This window comes from Chinchilla lanigera, unplaced genomic scaffold (genome assembly GCF_000276665.1).
Source record: "Chinchilla lanigera isolate Chin_1 unplaced genomic scaffold, ChiLan1.0 scaffold00089, whole genome shotgun sequence".
NCBI lineage: Eukaryota > Metazoa > Chordata > Mammalia > Rodentia > Chinchillidae > Chinchilla > Chinchilla lanigera.
The window spans coordinates 212,931-234,406 of NW_004955490.1; the positions used below are offsets into that span (position 1 = coordinate 212,931).

The 21,476-nt window shown below is 38.5% G+C and overlaps 1 protein-coding gene across 1 annotated transcript in view; it reads right to left on the reverse strand.

Annotated features, from left to right (window-relative positions):
- Positions 1–8,222, reverse strand: part of Pls3 (plastin 3) — a 95,240-nt gene extending 87,018 nt beyond the window's left edge. Inside the window, exon 1 of the mRNA XM_005404619.2 lies at positions 8,118–8,222. The gene's annotated coding sequence lies outside the window, so the exon portion shown is untranslated. The remainder of the gene's footprint in view (positions 1–8,117) is intronic.
- Between the last annotated feature and the right edge of the window lie 13,254 nt (positions 8,223–21,476).

The following is a 21,476-nucleotide window of genomic DNA, read 5'->3' on the forward strand; positions in this document are numbered from 1 at the left end:
GAAAAAGACAAAAAAGGGCCAGGGATATAGCTCAGCTGCACAAGTGCCTGCCTGCCAAGCACAAGGTCCTGAGTTCGATTCTTGGTACAAAATATATACATTTAATGAAGTGAAAAATGTTTACAAGATCATGCATTTGCGAAGCATGTGTGAGTCCCTGGGTTTGAGCATCAGCACTGCAAAAAAAAAAAAAAATCTTAATCCACATACAGCTTATATACTCTTTCTTTTCTTTTTTTCTTTGCAGGGGAGACAGGGAGTTGACCAGGGCCTCATTCATATTAGGCAAGTATTGATACCACTGAGCTATATGCTCAGTCTTCAATTTTTAAAAATATCTCTCCCCATATGAAATGAACAGATAAAAATACAAGCAGGTATACAATTGTATTTTCATTTTCTTCATTATAAACTCATATTTTAAAAAATTTTTACAGTGATCTTCTATTTTTAAAATCCAAAGCAAAGCGATTAAACACATCTTAAGTAGCCAGGCATGGTGGCACATGCCTGTAATCTTGGCACTCTAGCATGCTGAAGCCTGAGGCAGGAGGATCATGCGGAGTTCAAAGCCACCTTGTGAGCTCAAGCCTGGCTTGGACTACATAGTGAGAAACTGTCTCAAAGAAATACAAAAAAAAATCCCAGTGTCCCACAAAAATGCACTACTTGTGATGCTTTGCTAGTAGGTTAACTCCTACATATCATATTATAGCAATAAAATGTGCCCTAGGAAAAATTTCATATCATTTTCACCTTTGGGCAAACACTTTGCAGCCTGTAAGAGTAATCCTCCTTGACCTGATATGCTAGCCCCAAAATATCAAAAAGAACAACAAATGGCAAAAATGGGTACACACAAGTAAATTAAGACATACATTAAAGTTTAAAAATTATTTTCATCTTGGCTGGAATTTTAGCTCCATGGCAGAGCATGTGTGTAGCATGCATGAGGCCCTGGGTTCAACATTAAAAATTACACTCATCTATGAAAGACAGCATATCATCCAGTGCAAATAACAGAATGTCTAAATCCAACATTATGTAACTAGAATATATAATGCAGAACACAATAATATGAATATTAAAAGCTATTACACTGCCTTAGCATTTCATTTTATGGACCATAAAACATACACACACATATGTGCATGTTTTTGTATATATCATAGGTTAAGATATTTAAAGTTCTATTTTCAATGAATAGGTTACAAGATTATAAATGTTTTCTCTACTGAATCTTTTAAACCAGACATAGTAAAAATAAGTGATTAGACTTTACAAAAGAAAATGATTTCTAGTAGAACAATGAACCTACTCTTCAGAACTCTTCATATGATACCTGGTTATTTTTCTAGTCGTTTAACTCAAGGCCTTTTGCTTATCTCATTTTAATTAAGTACTCTCACTTGACAAATGCTACTTTAACAATTGTTGTTAAATGTAATTTTAACTGACAAAATAAAAGCACAATAATTCAAAGAATGGTAGTTATAGAAGCATCGTATAATTTGCAAAATGAGAATATTGCAAATTAATTCCAAGTTACCAGTTTTGAGGGTGGAGGTTGAAAATAACCTCAGAATCAATCTAGTTCAATATGTATACATTAAGAGAAAATCCACATTGACTTGTCACATTTTCTGTTATTGATGGCATACCACTTAAATACAGCTTATCTCCTTTTTATGTGCTTTTCCATACTTATATCTTACCCCTTTTCAAATGCAATTATGAGGAGAAACTCTTGATATTCCATGAGCAATGTTACACAAAACATTATTATGGGAAATTATAAAACTAAGAATGAAGTATGCCAAGCTAACAGCCTGTAATGATTACCAGGAGGCCAAAATACTGCTTAGTAGTTAATTAAGGAAAAAAAAAATCACCAAATTAATGGCTTCAGTGGGCTACTTTGCACAATATTTGATGGAAGAAATGTAAGAACATATGACAGACATGTAGATTTTTTTTCTCATCCAGTCCTCTTATTTTTAAATTACATTATATCTTACACTATTTTGCCTTTGCTTTTTTTTTGGTACCGAGAATTGAACTCCAGACCTTGTGTTTGCCAGGTAGGCTCTGTGCCACTGAGCTATATCCCCAGTGCTGCTTTTTCTTTTAAACTTGGATGTCTGGAGAATTTTTACAGACATATAAAATCGTGAAAAGAGAAATGATGAGAACTCTTACAGACATGAATTACAGAATTTTTACAGACATGTGAAATCATGAAAAGAGAAATGATGAGAACTCTGTCATTTCTATAACTTTCTTCCCCTTCCCCTCCTCCCCTCCCCCTTCCTCCTCCTCCTTCCACCTCCTTCTCCTCCCTTCCCCCTTCCTCCTACTCCTCCCCCTTCCCCTTCTTCTTCCTCTTCCTCCTCCTCCTCTTCTTCTTCTTCTTCTTCTTCTTCTTCTTCTTCTTCTTCTTCTTCTTCTTCTTCTTCTTCTTCTTCACCTTCTTCTCCTCCTCCTCCTCCTCCTCCTTCTCCTCCTTCTCCTCCTCATTCTCCTTCTCCTTCTTCTCCTTCTCCTTCTTCTTCTTCTCCTCTTTCTCCTTCTTCTCCTCCTCCTTCTTTCTTTCTTTCTTTTTTTCTTTCTTTCTTCTTTCTTTCTTTCTCTTTTTTCTTTGTCTTTTTCATTAGGCCACACACCCTGCCTCTCTGAAAACTCTTATTAAGGCCTCAGTATTGGTATGATATACTACTACAGCACTTTAAATTTATATAGCACCTGTCCGCTGAAGAGCCAAGGTTTCACAGAGCTCACTTATCCTTTCAGCATGCTTGTGAAGTGTGTAAATTGGAAACAGATGGTTTCAAAATAAAGCAAAATCCAGATATGACCACAGAGAACCTCAGTGATTTACTGAAGATGACCTATCTGTGCAGGCTGCAGAAGCCTAAAAGATTCCAAATTCCATGCAAAATACCTGTTCCAATTAACAGCATGACCTTCTTTTCATTAAGCACATTTCTAAGCTTTTAAGAAAACTTAAGCTTTCTAGCATCATAAAACCAGTAAATTTATTGCCCCCCAAATCCACATTTTATAGAACTAACATCAGTCATGGATAAGTCTCTGGAAATCACCTTCCTGAATAGTCATCAATTTGTCAACAAGCTATTTAGTTTAGTTCAACATAGTTGCATCAAAATATGGGAAACCAGGGTCTGGGGATGTAGCTCAGTGGTAAAGCACCTGCCTAGTGTGAGCAAGGCCCTGGTTCCACCCTCAGCACTGCACAGGAAAAAAAAACCTGGTAAATCAATTGATAAATATAACTGGAAGAAGCCAAATTATAAGTATTTTTAAAAAGCAATCTTAGCCAACCAAAATCCTTGGGCCTTTCCTTATTTTATAAATAAGAACAAGTCTATTGTCTGGCACACATATATACTCAATGTAAGTTATCAATATGATAATTTTCAATGACTTTTTAAGGTCAAACTCTGAGTCAGCAGTGGAGCATGCATAAAATCCAGCTCCTCTGAAAACAAGTCCAACATACTTCTCCCTTAGTATTTTCATATAACCACCAATGCTACCTCATCTCTGAAACAGTTAATAAGCACACTTTTCTTTCAAGTACTAAGAATATGGCAAAATTCAGTACTATAGAATTAAATTTACTGGGAATTTTTGAAATTGTCTTTCCATAAGTAAAAGAAATCAATCCACCTATGATGAGTCACTTAATGATTAGAGTTTCTATAACCTTAACCAAAGCCCTTCATAACTAACGACAATCAATGGTAATCACTGATATCTAAAAGAACTTCCAGGGAGACGGGTAACATGTACCTGTAATCCCAGCATTTGGGAGACTGAGGCAGGAGGATTACCACAAGTTCGAGGCCTGCCTGGGCTACCTGGGCTACATAGTGAATTCCAGGTCATTTCGAACTACGTAATGAGACCCTGTTTCAAAAAAAACCAATAATAAACAAACAAATTTCCAACACTGTAATGCACCCAGAATGCTTTTGAAGCCTCAAACACATTGAACATACATCACATAGTAGAATCCTCTCTAGAATAATTATGCAGACTCAAAACATGACCCAGCTGTTTTCTTCTAACCTGAGTTTTATTATTTTCATAGATCAAATGTTTCCCCTGTAGATCACTTTTCACCAGAAGAAAAACTTTCATGACGAAGTATGAAATGATTCTGAAACCAGATTGTCCTGTTATTGATAGATGTTCATTTTCAAATTTCATTTTATACTAGTTATTTTTATTTTTTGTTTTACCAAACAGCAAAATCAAGATATGGTGTGTAATACACATTCTACCTAGATTATGCCAGATCAAACACAAACCCATATCTTTATCATATGTGCTAAGACTATTATTTCAATAAATTTTGTGGAAAGCCAAGTAGAAATAATGCCTAAATCAGAAGAATGCAATAATAGTAAGTGGGTTTTCTTCTTTTTCTCTGTCAGTTTCACCAAATAGAATGACTTTAGTGCTTAGAGTATCATAATCAAGCTGTCCTTTTCAGTAACAGTCATAATGTTTGCCTAGGAGAAAAATTTCATTGGGTTTCTGATAGTGCCCTGGATACTGACATTCTGCCAGTATAAACAGTCACAGTCAAGTTTAATGTGCCTGTAACCATTTGTAGAAGAGACTTCATCTCACAATATTATTCAGCAGTTATAATTAATTCTTCTACCCCAAATGCCATAAGGTTGGTCGTTTTTAGCAATTAAATCTAAAGGCCGTCAGGCTGAAGAGTTTAGGCTTTCAGGCTGATTATATTAAGTCAAAGCTAACATAATGTATACACCTTCCCATCCCAGGTAAAGAAAGTGGTTGGTATGACTATATCTCACAGTAGAAATTAAGACTTAGTCTCACAACTCACTAAATTTACTGAAAATGTACCACTAAAAAATGAAGTCAGGAATATTAGCTTCATTTTGGCCTTTTTTGTTTGTTTTTTTGGCAGAGCTGAGGATTGAACCCAGGACCTTGCACGTGCTAGGCAGTGCCACTGAGCTGTACCCTCCCCCACCCTTGAGGGTGGTTTTAAATGCATGATCATTCCAAGACAATGAAATGGTGTGAGCTAGAGCCTAGTGATGATTCTTTTTTGATATGATTTCACAGCATTTGAAACAGAACTGATCTCATGGGGCTGGGGACGTAGCTCAGTGGTATAGTGCTTGCCTGCGTGTACAAGGCCTCAAGTTTCATCTCCAGTACCAAAAAAGTAAAAAGAAAAGGAAAAGAAGGAGACAGAAAGAAAACAAGAAAGAAAAAAAGAAAGATAATTTATTTTCCTTTATTGTCACCTAGTTGTATGGTAGTTCCTTGCTTTTTTTTAAGGTTAAATATTTATTAGGAGTTCTATCTAAAATTATGTTGTCACCTCACATTCACTTGGGGTGGTCTATCTACCAGTGTAGTTAACTACAGTGGATCAGGTGCAGTTTAAATCCATTTTCAGCCAATCTGTGCCATTAGGTTAGCCTAGGGGTCAGAGCTATGTGTTTTCGGGTAGTTCTTGCTTTCAGGCTCGGAAACCTATGCACAGCAAGAATATGCAGTCCTCAAGTCATTCAGAGGTGGCTACTGTAAATAAAAAGGACTTGGGGCAAAAAAACCCAAACAAACAAAAAATACAAAGCCAAACTCTCTTGAATAGTACCAAATTTATTTTTATAGTTTCTGCCCTAGTTGTTTTCAAGGCTGTGTATTAACTGGATCCACTTTTTTGCAAATAAGTAAAGCTTTTAAACTGCTGCTCTTGGAGATTCCTCTGTCTGCTTCTGCACCCCGCAGTACACAATCTAAATAGCAAAAGTGCCCTGCCTTCCCAGTAGTAATCTTAACTTGGGCCACATGGACTGCTATAGGGCCATACGGGAATATTGTTTCGGGGCCTCTCGTTATTCTAACCAAACCGTGGACAGGCAAAAACCCAATCAACTCTATTTGTCAAATTTAGTATCGACTGTTTTTGAGTATCATTTCTGATTTGAGTCTTTCCAAACCACAGAAAACCGATGGTTAATTTCAGTACAGGAATTACCACCACCTTTAAGTAGATGCCCAATATACAGAATAGTTCACCTAAAATATAAGCCAGAGCAAGGAATATGAGTAGATCCTTTAAAAAGGAAAATGCTATCTTATGGAATACAGCTTCAAATCTAGCATTTAAGAATGTAATGGTCAGGGCTGGGGATTTAACTCAGCGGCAAAAGCGCCTGCCTGGCAAGCGCAAGGTCGTGAGTTCGGTTCCCGGTACCGGAGAAAAACCAAAAAAAAAAAAAAAAAAAAAAAAAAAAAAAGAATGTAATGGTCCAGAGTAGGACAATTTTCCTACAGAATAATTAAAAAGATATTTTTTAAATTTCAAGAAGCCATAATGAGATTTAAAGGGAACCAAGGAGAAATATGTCCTGCAACAAAAAATTTTAAGACTTTATTTTAAAAACAGCTCCTGTTTTTATTTTGTGTAAAATTGGAGCATCAAATTCCCTTTCTGTTGCGCTCATCCAAAGGCAAGAATTCCCTTGAGTGGAGGCTGGGTCAGCCCCCCTTCTCGTGGAGTTTTTGGAATATGTGCCTCAGCCCTTACATTCCATTTTTAAAGTCAAAAGATGTCACGTGACCATTGCCCTTGGGGCATCAGAGACTTGGGGCACGTCATGCCAATTGGCCCGTATGGGACTGTGGCCACTTAGTTGTAATTCACTATGAACTGCACCTCAGACATCAAGTTCAGGCTCCTGAATACAGTACATTTTGACATTCATGTGCACTAAGTGCTTATTCCTCAGTAGTTTTTAATTTCACTGCGTTTCCCACCTACTGTGTGGCAAGCCAGGTTCCCTTTCCCCCTCTGCATCATTCCTAGCAGGCCGGGAACCCCCAGCATCCCGTGTCTGATCCTAAATGGCCAGGCTCCCCAACTCTTCCAAGCTGGACCTTCTACACCACTGGGGATGGTGAACAGCTCAGGTGAGAAAGAAGAACCGTAGCGGACAGGAAGTGTCAGCTGCTACTAAACCCACTCCACCTCCCCGGCTAGGACCAGCTCCCGTCTGGAGCCTGGCGGGCTGTAGGAGCCGCCAGCACTTTGCGGCAGCTGTGGCGGTGGCGGCGGCAACTTTGGGACTGGCGAGAAGCCAGGGCGGGGGTGGTCGGCGCCCCCAGCCCCTAGTTAGAGCGCTTAAGTACTGCGGGTGGAGAAAAGTAAACACTGGCCAAGTGCAGCTGTGCGGGGGAAGGGGCGGCTTAACCCCCTCCCTTCTGTTCAGCCTTCCAGGGAGCCCAGACAGGTCCGGGGCTGCTGCAGGCGCGACCGCGCGCTCCGGGCTGCAGGGCCAAAGGAGTTGGGCAGGGAGCAGCCACGCGGCGCGGGGTCGGGGGAGAGGAGAACGGAAAGGGGTTGCCCGGGTGGCCCGGGGATGTTGTGCTACTGAAAGAAGAAAAGTGCTTACTCATAGGGAGACGCGGTGCGATCGCGACGCTCTGGGTATTGGCAAGGGAGGGAAGCAGGCAGAAGGCAGGCGACTCAGGCCAAGTTCCTTCCCCGGGCCTTGGCACTCCACCCCCGCCCCGCGCCGAGCCTCAGGGTCGGAGTAGACCCGCCAGGACACCCGAGGGGAGCTTGCGGGAACGCGGGCGTCGCAGACTGCCGGCTCCGGGGTTTCCTGAGTCCGGGCGGGCGCGAGGGGAATAGCACTGGCTGGAAAAGGACTGCAGAGGGAAGTTAGGCGCTCGGCTTCCACTTCTGGGCCAAGGCGGGGGAAGGTAATCTGGGCAAGGGTTGGCGTCAAGGACTCCAGACCGAGGTGGGCAACAAGTTCAGAGCAACTAGAGAGAAAGCACCGTCCTCTACAGCGGAGAAGTGCTTGCGGTGGGGGTGGGGTGGGGAGGCCCCCGGTCACTCCCACCCATCTCCGCAGCGAGCGATCGTAGAGCGCCCAAGGGCTCCGACTGCAAGGTCTCCGACCTCTGCCTGCGCCCAGTCCCCGCGCCCCGGTGCGAGGCACGTTCCTGCCGAGTTTCTCTGAGATGCTCTCCTCAGGACCCACTCCCGCCCATGCCCAGAAAACTGGCTCCCGGACTGGCGAACCACTTACGTAAAGTCGCAGAGTCCCCGGTCTGGGCCGACAACCTCCGACCAGCGCACTCAGGCAACTTCTGCCCCTTGGAATGTTTGCGGCTGCGGTTCTAAAGCCAGCGCTCCCTCCCCTCCTGCCAGCCCCCTCCGCCCTTCGGCCGCCGCCATTGGCTCGGGTGGTGCTAGCAGTCGGCCTGGGAACCAGGAAGGGGATTGGGCCACAAGCCTGTCACATCAACTGGGTGGGGAGCTGGGAGAATGGCCCCGGGATGGATACCCGTAGGGATGGGAACCGCAACTCAGAGGCGGGGAGTAGCTACTGTCCTGGTTCTCCGCACCTAGTTCTCCCCTCTGTGCTTGGGCTAAGAAAAAGAAGTTCACAGTGCTTGGCTTGAAGTACATGTTCAAAAAAATCATTGGAAGAAATGAAAAGATGGAAATGTCTGTACTCGAATTTGAGCACCGCCCATTTAAGTCTGTGGAGAAGCTGGGAACAACACAGTTGCTCCTGGAATCATGAAGAGAATCTCCCATGGGCAGGGAGGGTCATCTGCGTAGGTGCCAAAGGACGCCCAGGGAAACCTCAGCAATCGTCCCTTTCTCTAAGAAGTGAAGAAAGCACAATAGGCAGGACAGGGCAGGGCTGTCCTGCTTTTGGTTTCCACCCAAGTAGATTGTTGACCAAAATCACCTGTCTGGTAGGTTTGTTCAGAAAATGAGAGGCGGAGGTGGGAGGGGTGGTGGAAGTTACTTGGTTCCTCTCTTGCTTCCCTCCTTCTCACCAGTCTCCTTTAGCCAGAGAAAACCTGGAGACTGCTCCAGCTTCCCAGCATACCATTTCCTCTATTCCTCTGCCTAAGAGACTGCCTCCTTGTCATAGCTGACCTCTTTCATTAATGCATGCAGAGGTTTCCCCTCCTTATCTGCATTCCAATCCTTTGGCTCATCCCAGTTCCAAAATCAGCTTGGGAGGGCCAGAGTCGGAGGCATTCTGCAGGGTCAGGTCAAGGAGCTGGCTTGTGGGACAGCTGTAGGAAAACAGTCTAAGCTCTTTCCTATTGCAGTCACAACCGTTTTTGTTCAAGAAACATGCGCTTCGGAAGTTTTGAAAATTTTTAAAATTGTTTCAGATAAGGAGCGTTTTACATACAGCAGAATGCTAAATTAAGAGAGACTTAAAGATTGAGTGCTCTTGTAAAGGAAATCCCCACTTGAGTTTTGCTATTGTGGGTTTTCTTAGAGAAAACAACCTGTAGTGAGTGTCAGGGCTTCCTGTAGGAGGAACGGAGGAGTTTACACACTGCCCAAAGGCCAGACTAGCAGAGAGGGTTTGGGTATTGGGAAAAAGCCTCATTAAATATTAATTAATGATTAACCCACTGGATGAACTTATGAAAGGCACTGGAAGGTGAAAAAGAAATGAAAGGGCAATTATGCTTTGAGAAACATTCAATTTCTGTTTGAGAGACTTTGTACTGGATCAGGTTTGGGTCAGTACAAAAACACCAACATCCACACGTTGGTGTTGGATCAAACATGGGGAGCATTGTCACACACATTGACAATGGGCTCTAAAATGAGATTTCTAGTTTCACAGGAATAAGACCAAGACTTGGCATAGTTTAGGGAATGCTTTACACAAAATTTCTAGCTACACTACAGTACTCCAGATTTTCGTCTTTTATGGTTTCTGCCAGCCACCCTTGGAAATCACCTTCTTTTAAATGTAAATTACCATAGCAGTAGCATAAAGCGACTGCTTGTCTCCCAGTGCAGACTTATTTGTCTCATTTAACTTAATATTTGATATTGTTCACTTTTTAAAAGTTTTACCTTTTATAATAAGTCAAAATATAACAATTCTATGCAGATGGTATTTACATGTTCCTATTACTTATTTAGAAAACCTTACATGGAAGCTTTAGTTTAATAAAAGTCTTCAATCATCACTAACACTGAAAATGTTAGACTTCAAATTCTATTTTAATAGTAAGTGCTACAGTCCATAGTTTTACAAATATGGAGTGTCCAAGGGATAGAACTACTTATTGTCTCAGTAACTTTGTCGCTGATAAAGTGTACTTTATACATAGAAGCACGTATTTGAATTCTAGTTGGGATTCCTGTTTAACAAGCCCAACAATATAATCCAGGTAGAACTCCTTTTTAATGAGCACTATTAAGATAGCCAATTTGATGTAACTAAGCTATCTTGTGTTGCCCCAAAGCTGAGACTCACAGTTTGGCATTCTGCTCTTTAAAAAGCTGCTGTCAAAGCTTTGGACTGCATATCTTCATGATCTCTCACACTAATTTAATTCACTGAGAATCAGTCAAAAAATAACCCCAAATTGATAGGTTTCTTATTGACATAAAAAACTTGCACAGATGATCTTCAGCATCTCCTCCAGGTTTTTATAGACATGTTATAGGTGCTAATTTGTCTTAACTACAACCTTGTATGATGCCCAGCACCTAGGGGGAATGTTTGCGGAATGCTTGCAAATGTTTGTGGAACTAATGGTTGTTTTATGGATCTATTATTGTAAAACAATAGCAACAGCTATATATAGGTCTCTCACAGGCTCTACGAGTTTGTATCTTTTCCTTCCTTCTCCACTATTTAATCTCACACATCTTTGTAATAAATAACTTTAAATAAATATCAAAAATTTAAAAAATGTTTAGTGTTTATTAGTGCATGTTTGCAGTACATAATGATGACATTCGTCCTGGAGAATTGGTACATGCGTATAACACATCATAATTGTTTTTTCCCTTCGCCATTCCCCCTTTTAAAAAGTTTTGTTGCCAGCGTCAGATTCATCTATTTATTTTATGAGTCCTTATCAAGTTGATTATCATACAAATTAACAGCCAGACTAACATATAAAACACAAACATATAAAAATATATAAAACTCATAAGACAATTACACTAAATCAAGGTACAATTTTAGATACAGTAACTTTTTTCTCCTACTTTCTGTCTCTATTTTGGACTTTATTTATATATTTTCTTTATCCATTCACTTGTGGATGGACATATAGGCTGCTTCCAAGGTTTCAATATTGTTAATTGTGCTACTATAAACATGGTATGCAAACATCACTGTGATATGATGGCTTTAACTGTTTGGCTGTGTCAAGTGAAATTTCTCTTTTAAGTTTTCTGAGGAGTCCCAGTATTTATTTCCAAAGTAATTATGCCAGTTTACACTCCCAGTAACAAAGAAGTGTTTCTTCTCCATCTCCAACCTTTCCAGCATGTTATTGGTTGCTTTCTTGATTGTAGCTATTGTTTCAGAGTAAGATGGATTCTCAGTATCGTTTTTTCTTTTGGGGGGGGGGTGTTTTTTTTTTAGTACCAGGAATCGAACTCAGGACCTTGTGCTTGCCAGGCAGGCAGGCACTTATACCACTGAGGTATATCCCCAGCCCAGCTCAGTATCGTTTTAATTTGCATTTCTCTCCAATGGCCAGCAATGTTGAACGTTTTGTCATTAATTATTGACCAGCTGTACTTCTTCATCTGAGAAATGTCTATTTATTTCAGATGCCCAGTTTTTGATTGGGTCTTTAAATTTGAGAGGTCTAATTTTTTTGAATTTATTATGTATTGTAGATATTAGTCCTTTGTGTGAGGAACAGCTGGCAAATTTTTTTCCGTATTCTGTAGGTTGTCTATTCACTTTGTTGGTGGTTTCCTTTGCTGTGCAGCTTTCTAATTCTATGTGATCCCATTTGTTCATTCTTGGTATTATTTCTCGTACAACTGCAGCTGTGTTCAGAAAGTCTGCCCACACCTCTATCTTCAAGAGTTTTAACTATTTTTTTCTTCCAGCAGATTGTTTCTGATTTAATATGTAGATCTTTGATCTATTTTTATTTTAGTTTAGTGCATGGTGAGAGATATGGGTCTAGGTTCAAACTTCAACTGTGGAAAGCCCATTTTCTTAGCACATTGGTTAAAGAGGCTTTCTTTCCTATAGTGAAAGAATTTGGCCCCTTTGTCAAAGATAAGATAGCTGATAGTGCCTGGAGTAGTTTCTGCATCCTCTGTTCCTTCCACTGATCCACAAGTTTGTTCTGTGGTGTTGTATTGTGCTGTTTTTGTCAATACCATCCTGTTTTTATTACTGCAGTTTTATGGTATTTTAAGTTAAAAATCTGGGATTGTGATGCCCCCATGCCTTGCACTTGTTACCCAGAATTGCTTTTGCTATTCTAAGTGTCTTCTGGTTCCATATGAATTTTAGGATTATTTTCTCTAGTTCTGTTAGAAATGCCAATTTGACCCAGCTATTCCCCTTTTGGGTATCTTCCAGAAATAATTAAAAGCATCATACCATAGCGATAGATGCACTGTCATGTTTATAGCAGCATAGTTTGTAATAGCCAAATCTTGAACACAGCCCAAATGCCCCTCAATCAAGAACTGGATAAAGAAGATGTGGTCTTTTAATACAGTATAGTACCATTCTGCCATCAAGAAGGATAAGCTTGAGATATTCCTAGGTCAATAGATGCACCTTGAGACCGTACTGTTAAGTGAAATAAATTGGACACACATGTGTAAATACAACATCATTTCTCTGGTGTGAGAAAATGTAAGTGTAAATAAAGACTAAAATATATATTAGGTATTGTGAAATAGGAAGAAAATGTTCAAATGGGGGGAACAAAGGAATGGGAAAGGAAAGGTTAAAAAAGTGAGAAAAGAAGAAAAAATTGTAAACAAAGCTTTTGTAAGTGGGGAGTGGAAGAGGGGTTGAAGGGAGGGTAGGGGAATGGGAAAAAAGAATCAAGTTACATCACATACAGGTACAAATTCTCTATGTTGAATATGATCATTATGTTTATCTAAAATATACCAATGAAATCTGATTGAAGAAATAAAAAGAAATGCTATTGGTGTTTTGATTGAGATTAAGACAAAACTGTGTAACAATTTTGGGAGTATGGTCATTTTTACTATATGGGTTCTACCTATCCAGAAACAGGGGATATCTTTCCATTTTCTGATGTCCACTTCAATCTCCTTTTTTAGAGTAATGTAGTTTTCATTGTGGAAGTCTTTCCCTTTCTTGGATAGGTTAATTCATAACTATTTCATTGCTCTTGATGCTATTGCAAAAGGTATCACTTCGCTAGTTTCTTTTTCTGTGAATTTATTATTGCTGTACAGAAACGCTATTGAGTTTTGAGTGCTAATTTTGTATATTGCTATGGTGCTGACTTTAATTATTAATTCACTGGAGTGTTTTGTTGGGGTTTTGGGGATCTTCTCTGTAGAGGACCACATCCTCTGTAAATAATGATAATTTACTTCTTCCTTTTCTATCTGTATCCCTTTCTTTCCCTTGTCTAATTGCTCTGGTTAATGTTTCAAGAGCTATACTGAACAGAAGTGATAATAGTGGGCATCTTATCTTGCCCCTGATTTTAGAAAGAAAGCTTTCAGCTTCTCACCATTTAGTATGATGTTGGCTGTTGATTGGTCATAGATGGCTTTTTATCAGATTGAGATGAAGACCTTCTATATCTATTCTCTTCATTGTCTTTGTCATGAATGAATGTTGGATTTTAACAAGTGCTTTCTGCATCTATTGAGATAATCATGTGGTTTTTGTCTTTGCTTCTTTTTATGTGTTGCATTACATATATTGATTTGTATATATTGAACCACCCCTGCATCCTTGGAAAGATCTTCTTGATGATTTGCTGCATTTTGTTTGCCAGTGTCTCATTGAGGTTTTTAGCATCTATGTTCATCAAAGAATTTGGCCTATAGTTTTCCTTTATGGGTTGGGTCCTTTTCTGGTTTTGGAATCAGCATAAAGCTTGCTTCCAGGAATGACTCTGAGTGTACTGCTTCCCTTTCCATTTCATTAAAGAGTTCAGAGAGTGTTGGCATTAAACCTTCTTTAAAGTCCTTGTAGAATTCCAAGGTGACTCTATAGGGACCTGGGCTTTTCTTAGTTGGTAGGGGTTTTTTAAAAAATTATTTCTTCAATTTCACTGAGTGATATTGGATTATTTGGGATCTTTATTTCCTTTTGGTTCAGCTTTGGTACTACATATGTATGTAGAATTTATCCATTTCTTCTGAATTTCCCATTTTATTAGAGTGCAGGTTCTCAAAAAAGTTAACAATGATCTGGATTTTGTCAGAAACTGTTGTGATTTCATCTTTTTTATTTCTAATTGCATGCATTTGGTCTTTTCTTTCTCTATTTTGGTATGATTCACTAAGGGTTTGTCCATTTTGCTTGTTCTTTCAAAGAAAAAACTCTTAGATTCATTGATTTTACTGTTTTTTAGTCTCCATTTCATTCATTACTGCTCTGATCTTAATAATTTCCTTCCTCATGTTAGCTTTGGGTTTATATTATTCTTGTTTTTCTAGGACCTTGAGGTGCACCAGTAGGTTATTTATTTGAGCTCTATCTGCTTTTCTGATGCAATATCTCAAATTTCTCAAATCATCTCTTATTCCAGTCCTCCATGAACATAAGCGGAGGCTCCCACTGCTCAGCCTCCGCTCTGTCCTACTCGCCTTTCTCTCTCCATTCCTTTTCTCAATTGTTTTTCCTATTGCTTTTCCCAACACTCTCCCCAGTCCAGTCCACAATTGATAATCGGTATATAGTCTAATAAATTTTTCTTTTCTTTTTTTATTTTTGGTCATTTTGGGACAGGATCTTGCTATGCAATTCAGGCCGGCCTTGAGGTCACTTTGTAGCCCTCTCTGGGCTCCAACTCAGAATGATCCTCCTGCCTCAGCCTCCTGAGTGCTGGGATTACAGGCGTGCGCTACCACACTAGGCTAAGAAATTTTTCTGGGGTAAGTTGTCAGTTCCATTTTGATCCATTTCTTGTTTTGTTTTTTTTTTTTGTTTTTTCTCCGGTACCGGGAACCGAACTCATGACCTTGCACTTGCCAGGCAGGAGCTTTTGCCGCTGAGCTAAATCCCCAGGGCCTTGATCCATTTCTTAAAATGCCCTTTCGATAGTTTCATAAAATGTGATTTTATTACACAAACTTGATATAACACAAGGAAGAAATGAATAGGTTATTTGCAAACACTAACATTTTGTTTTAATAATCTTGATCAATTTAATATTAAATCATTTTTAGACTCAACACATTGTTTTATTAGTCTGCAAATGTAAATTTTTGTGCTGCTTTTTTTTCATTGTGTTTTGTTTTATTTTGTTTTGTTTTGCTTGAGACAGGATCTCACTAGGTAACCGTGTATGGCCACAAACTCACCATCCTCTTGCCTCAGTCTCTAAAAGTTCTGGGATTATAGGCATGTACCACCATGCACAGCTCTTGGTTGATCCTTGATTCTTGTTTTTATTCAACATATTGTGACATAAAATTTTCACCAACATATCAGGCATGAAGGCAATCTTGGTAGACCTGGGAAATTCTTTAAAATTTTTTGAAACGGAAGATAGAAATTTGAATAGTTATTACCATTATTTACTAAATTAGGATTTTAAAAAATGTTTCCATCTCAAAACATACACATGTGTAATGCACAAATGCTAATTCCTTAAATATGCACTTCTGAAATATTTTTCAAGTTTCAGAGACTTAGAGTATGAGTCTGAATGTCTGATAAGTCAGGCCAATTATTTGATAAACATGTTGTCATAAAGAAACTTTTGTGCATGTCCAAGGTTATTTCAGATTTGCATATGTTAAAAAGAATGAAAGGCAAAAAGTCAATTGACATGTATTTAATAGGATTAGGACATACTTAATCAATATTAACTTTCTATTTTGTAGATTCCAGGAAGGTCACTGTCATCACTAGAAATGCTTAAAATTAAAATATTTCCCCTGGGGTGGCTGTCTGTGAAATACACAATTAACAATGGTTTTCTAAGTGCCTTTTAGGTTGTAGCATTGAATTATCAAAAGCAATGTAGAAAAGTATGGCCCATGAACACAAGAAATCAACAATCTAATATTAGCTCAACAGCAAAATCAACAAAAACGAAATCACAAGCAAACAATTCAAGACAGACTCGTGCTGCCTGATCTGAGAAGAATGAGAATGACAGGGCTCAGGCTTGCTCTTTAGGCAGTGAGACTCCAAGAAGGGTAAAACTTGAAAAGGTTAAATAGACTCAGAGAGCATTCCATTCCTGGGAGAAAACAAAATGTAAACTTTTCAGATGAGATTATGGATTGAGCTTCTTTTCTGGGGTTCTGGTTTTTTTTTTTTTTACCAGGAGTTGAACTCAGGACCTTTGCTCTTGCCAGGCAGGCACTTGTGCTGCTGAGCTATATCCCTAGCCCTTTTCTGGGGTTCTATTTCATCATCTGAATAAAAAGACATAAGATTTACCTAAAATCAAGGCCAGCGATAACATCAATAGGAAAGAGGATTACCTGTGATGTCCTATACTTAATCCATTTAAAGATAAAGTACAGACTGGGGATGAAGCTCCATAGTAGAACACTTGCCTAGCATGTGGGAGTCCCTCGGTTCCATTCTCAGAACCACTGAAAAAAGCCAAAACACCAAAACCAAAAACAAACAACCAAACAGAAAAAAGTCTTCAGGCCCTTCCCGCCTGCCAGATTCAATCAATCATGGATAGAAAATATTTTTTAAAAAATTGAGTCCTTGTTGAACGTGTATAGACTCTTTTCTTGTCATTATTTCCTAAACAACACACTCTAACTGCTGTTTATATTTACGTAGTATTACAAGTCATCTAGCAATGGTTTAAAGTATGCAGGATGATGTGCATAGGTTACATGCAAACACTATCCTTTTACCTCAGGGCTTTGAGCATCCATAGATTTTGGTACCCACAGTGTTTCTGGAGTCATGGATATTAAGGGAGAACTCTATGTTTCTCACATTCACTTGAGCAATGGGAAAGATTTGGGACTCTTGTCGTAAAAATTGAACTACAGCTTTCGGGTAGTCTTGCTTTTGGTTTCCTAAATATTGACAGTTACTTTAGATCCCACTCCCCTAACCTTAAGGCCAACACAAATAATAGGTAATGTAATTTGTTGGAATGTTAAGGTAGGTGAGTGCACTAGATTACACACACAGCTTGAGTTTATCATTTTCTATGTCTGAGTGATAAGGAATTCTTTTTGGTGAAATATCCAACTTAAATCTACATCAGAATGTAATTTTAAATACTGGAATTTTCTGGTGAGAAGGATCAGCTAAAGATAGGCTAAAATTGTTTGGAACAAATTGTAGCATACATTTCAAAATTTATAAGAATTATCCATGATTCTCCATACCACTAGTCAGACTCCTATAGAACCAGACAAGTTCAATGTATCATTTTTGATAGTTTAACTCTAGACTATGTTAGACAAGATTTTGGTGTATTTAGGAGTGCCTGCCTGAGAGTGTCTCTCTGTGTGTGTGATACACACACTCACAGAAAGAGAGAAAGAGAAAGAGAAAGAGAGAGGAGACAATGATAAAGTATATAATCACATGTTAAAATGCTATTACTATTTATTCTTCCAAGAATGCTCATAGTTAAATATTTGAGTCTGTGCCTACTAAATATGCAAAATGTGACTTTAAAAAGAGATTGACAATGTTACAACACAGGTCAAAGAGTCATTTAAAAAAGACCACATATTTTATGAATCCATTTATATGAAATGTACAAAAGAGGAAAATCCAAAGAGATAGAAAGTAGATTAGTGCTTGCCAGGCACCGGGGAGGCCTGGAGTTGGAGGAAAATAGCAAGTTATTGCTAAAGGAAATGAAGATCCTTTTGGAGGCGATGAAAAGCTCCTAAAATCAATTGTGTTGGCTGCATAGCTTTATGAATTCACTAAAAGCCTTTGAATTTTACCATTTAAATGAGTGAACTGTATGGTATGAAAATTATATCTAACTAAAGCTGTTATTCAAAATACAAAATTGATAGAATTAGGCTGCTTAAGCACATGGAAATTCACACCAATTAGGATATGACTTGTGATGGGAGAAAACAAGCAGAGAAAGCGTGTGTAATTGCAGGAGACAGACTAAGCTGATAGAATTCAAAAGGGCCTTGAAAGATGAAATAATCTCACTAGGTCAGCATGATCCCTTCCTTGTTATGATTATTGAAAGAAGGACAAAACACTTCAGTTTACCACAAAAATGTAAACGAAATGTAACAAAAACACTTCAAATCATATAAGTCAGAAACAGGACTGAGATAGCAAAAGATGATATATTTCTTCTTTGATACTTTCACAAAGGTTTGAAATAGTATATGACAATTGATCTCTGTATTTAAATCAGGGCACGGTTTATTTTATTTGTTTTATAAGTTGAAAGTTGATTTAATTGCATTTAACATTAAGTTATGTTGTGTTACCTTGTTTATTTATTTTTGAGACAGTCTTGCTGTGTAGCCAGGGTGGCTTTGAACACTTGGTGATCCTCCTGTCTCAGCCTCTCGAGTGTTGGTATTACAGATGTGTGTCACCATTCCCAGCCCACAGCATGATTTAATTATAAATAAAGAGCAAAATAAAAGTTAGGTAATAGGAAGTAGGGAGATAGATCTTCCTCAAGTGGGAAGGGGGTCAAGAGATGGAGAGAGGGAAAGGGGAAGAAAGAAGGAATGGGAATGTGTTCCGCGCATGTGTGAACTCCACTCAGGGAATAGAAACATTATGCACTTCCAACACATGCCAATAAAAAATTAAAATAATAATCATACAATTAATATCTTTAAAGGCAAACATTAACGGGTATTTGGTCTAAATAATAAAGAAATTCTTTAAGAAGCGTTAAAGTTTAAGGATAAGTTTCCTTTTGAATCAACAAATTAATCTGATCGTTCAGTAATTTGTCAGTGTCATAGTACCATCTAAACAGTGTGCAAATAGAACATAAAGTGACAATCAAAAGAGCATTTCTTTTCACACAAAGAGCAGCATGATGCTTCAAAAAATCCCATTTAGTGGGTAGAATGGATGGAATGGAGCAAGACTGTAACTAAGCTCAATAAAATTTAAAAAACTTTTCTTTAGACCTTTGCAAGCCTTTTGGAAAGAATATTACGTGAAGTGAGATCACACTACTCAGGACTAGGTAGCAAATATTGTCTGTAAAGCACTGAATAGGAAACATTATTTTTTCTTTTTATTCAGGGCTGCGGATGAAACCCTCACATATGCTAGGCAAGTACTTTACTACTGAGCCACACCCCCAGCCCAGGGGTAGTAAAGCTTTTTTTGCATATAGACCACAGAGTCTTCTTTGCAATTATACAACTCTGCTGTTATAGAATGGAAACAGCCATAGCACATAAATAAATAGGCATACTGGTGTGCCACTGAAACTTTATTTACAAGAATAGACAGCAACAGATAAGGTCTGTAGGCTGTGCTTTGCTAACCACTGTCTAGATTCCAGTATGGTCTTGGAATCTCGATGAAGTTGTGTAGCTTTTTTGTATTTGCTGTTGATTTGATTTTTTCCATACTGGGGACTGAAGTAAGGGCCTCAAGAATGCTAGGCAAGTGCATAGCCATTGAGCTCTACTCCCAGGATAACCTAGACATTGCTACCCACCTGCCTCAGTCTCCTGAGTAGGTGGAATTACAGGTGTGCACCACCATGTCCAAAGAACCTGTGTTTTTAAGTGGTAGTTAAGTAAGAGCTGGTTCATGGCTGAAAGTATGAAAACAAAATAGAAATGAGTATGCTTCCCTTATTAGTCTTAGGTCTTCACAATCTTCAGTACTAAGCAATTACTCACTTTTGTTTCTCACCTTTTGAAAAGTAATCATAATGACAAAATTCTACTGGGAAAGGGGCATAAAAATGGCAGCTGTGGAAGTATTGCTTATTGAGCTGTTTCTATGTGGTGGATCTCCTTGAACCATTTTTATACATATTATCTCATTTAATACTAATAAATCTTCAACGAATGGAAACATTATTTCTCTCCATTTTCACACAAGAAAAGGAGTGCTTACAGAATAAGTCACTTTCCCCTCAAAGTCATTTTGGCTAATGATACAGGAGAGGGGGTGTATTGGGGGGATGATTGCAGCCTATGATTACGGCCATAGTATTTTACAGGAAAATTTACTTTTCCCCAAGATAAGAAGCACAGATGGTAACACTGCTCATGACTTCTCACTTCCATTGGAAATTAGTTCCCTGGCAGTACATTTCTTAGATAAGCAGGCACATGCATTTTTATGGTCTGGTGTGACTGTCTGTGCCCCCATCAATAAATTCACATATTGAAACCTGATCACCAAAGCACTGATACTAGAATGTGGGGTCTTTGAGAGGTGATTAGGTCATGAGAGTGAATGAGATTAGTGATCTTATAAAAAAGAGGCCCTAGAGAGCTGCCTTGCCCTTCTGCTGTGTGAGGACTCTGGAAGGCAGAGAACCCTCACTTGACATGGAATCTGCCAGTGCCTCGATCTTGGACTTTCCAACCTCTTGAACTGTGTGCAACAAATCTGTTGTTCATAAATTACACACTCCAAGGTATTTTGTTGTAACAACATAAGTAGGCTAAGACATTTCACTTATGGCTGGCCTATGTTAGCTGTGTATAATATCATGTATTTGTTTTCTCATAATTGTACCCATAAAGTTTTCTTTTCACCAAATGAAACTGTTGATTTTGAAAAATAACTTAATAGGTCCGTATAATAGCAATGTATGGCAATGGCTGCAGGAAGACTATAGTTCTACCTTATGTACGACTTAGTAATAGTTTTAGATGATGCTCAGGAATAGGCCCCATACTCTGAAGACTAGAAGGGAAGAGTGATTTATTGTGAAGATGTATTCTATAGGATATTAAAATTTCACATAATTTTAGTGAGTGGTTCATCAAATCAGTTATTTGTTATCAATATAGAACAACAGATTAGCAGCTATCCACCAAGCAGAATATGCACAGAGGTGTAATTTATCAAATTTTCCAGAAAAAATCATTATTATAACCCAACTTGTCCTATGCAATGAACTCTGAACTGTGGATCACATAAGTCATTATAGAAGGAAGATTCTAAGCAAATTAAATACATTCTAAAATAAATATCGATAAGAAAAAACATTCAAAGTGTTTCCTTTAATTTTATTTAATATATAGTCTCCTAAAACATCAAATTAAAAAAGTAAAATGATTTGATATTTAAAATCATAAAGTTGTTATATTAGAAGGAATATCATAATCATATCCCTCATTTTGCAGATTAGTAAAATTTAGGCCTACAAGAACAAAGTGATTCTTACAAAGTTCTTTTTATAAAGTTACTTCAAGAGGTGACATCTTGGGAATTGTAATTTTCTTTCAATCTATTTAAATTTTAAGTATGACTTTGCAAATATGTAGACAAGTC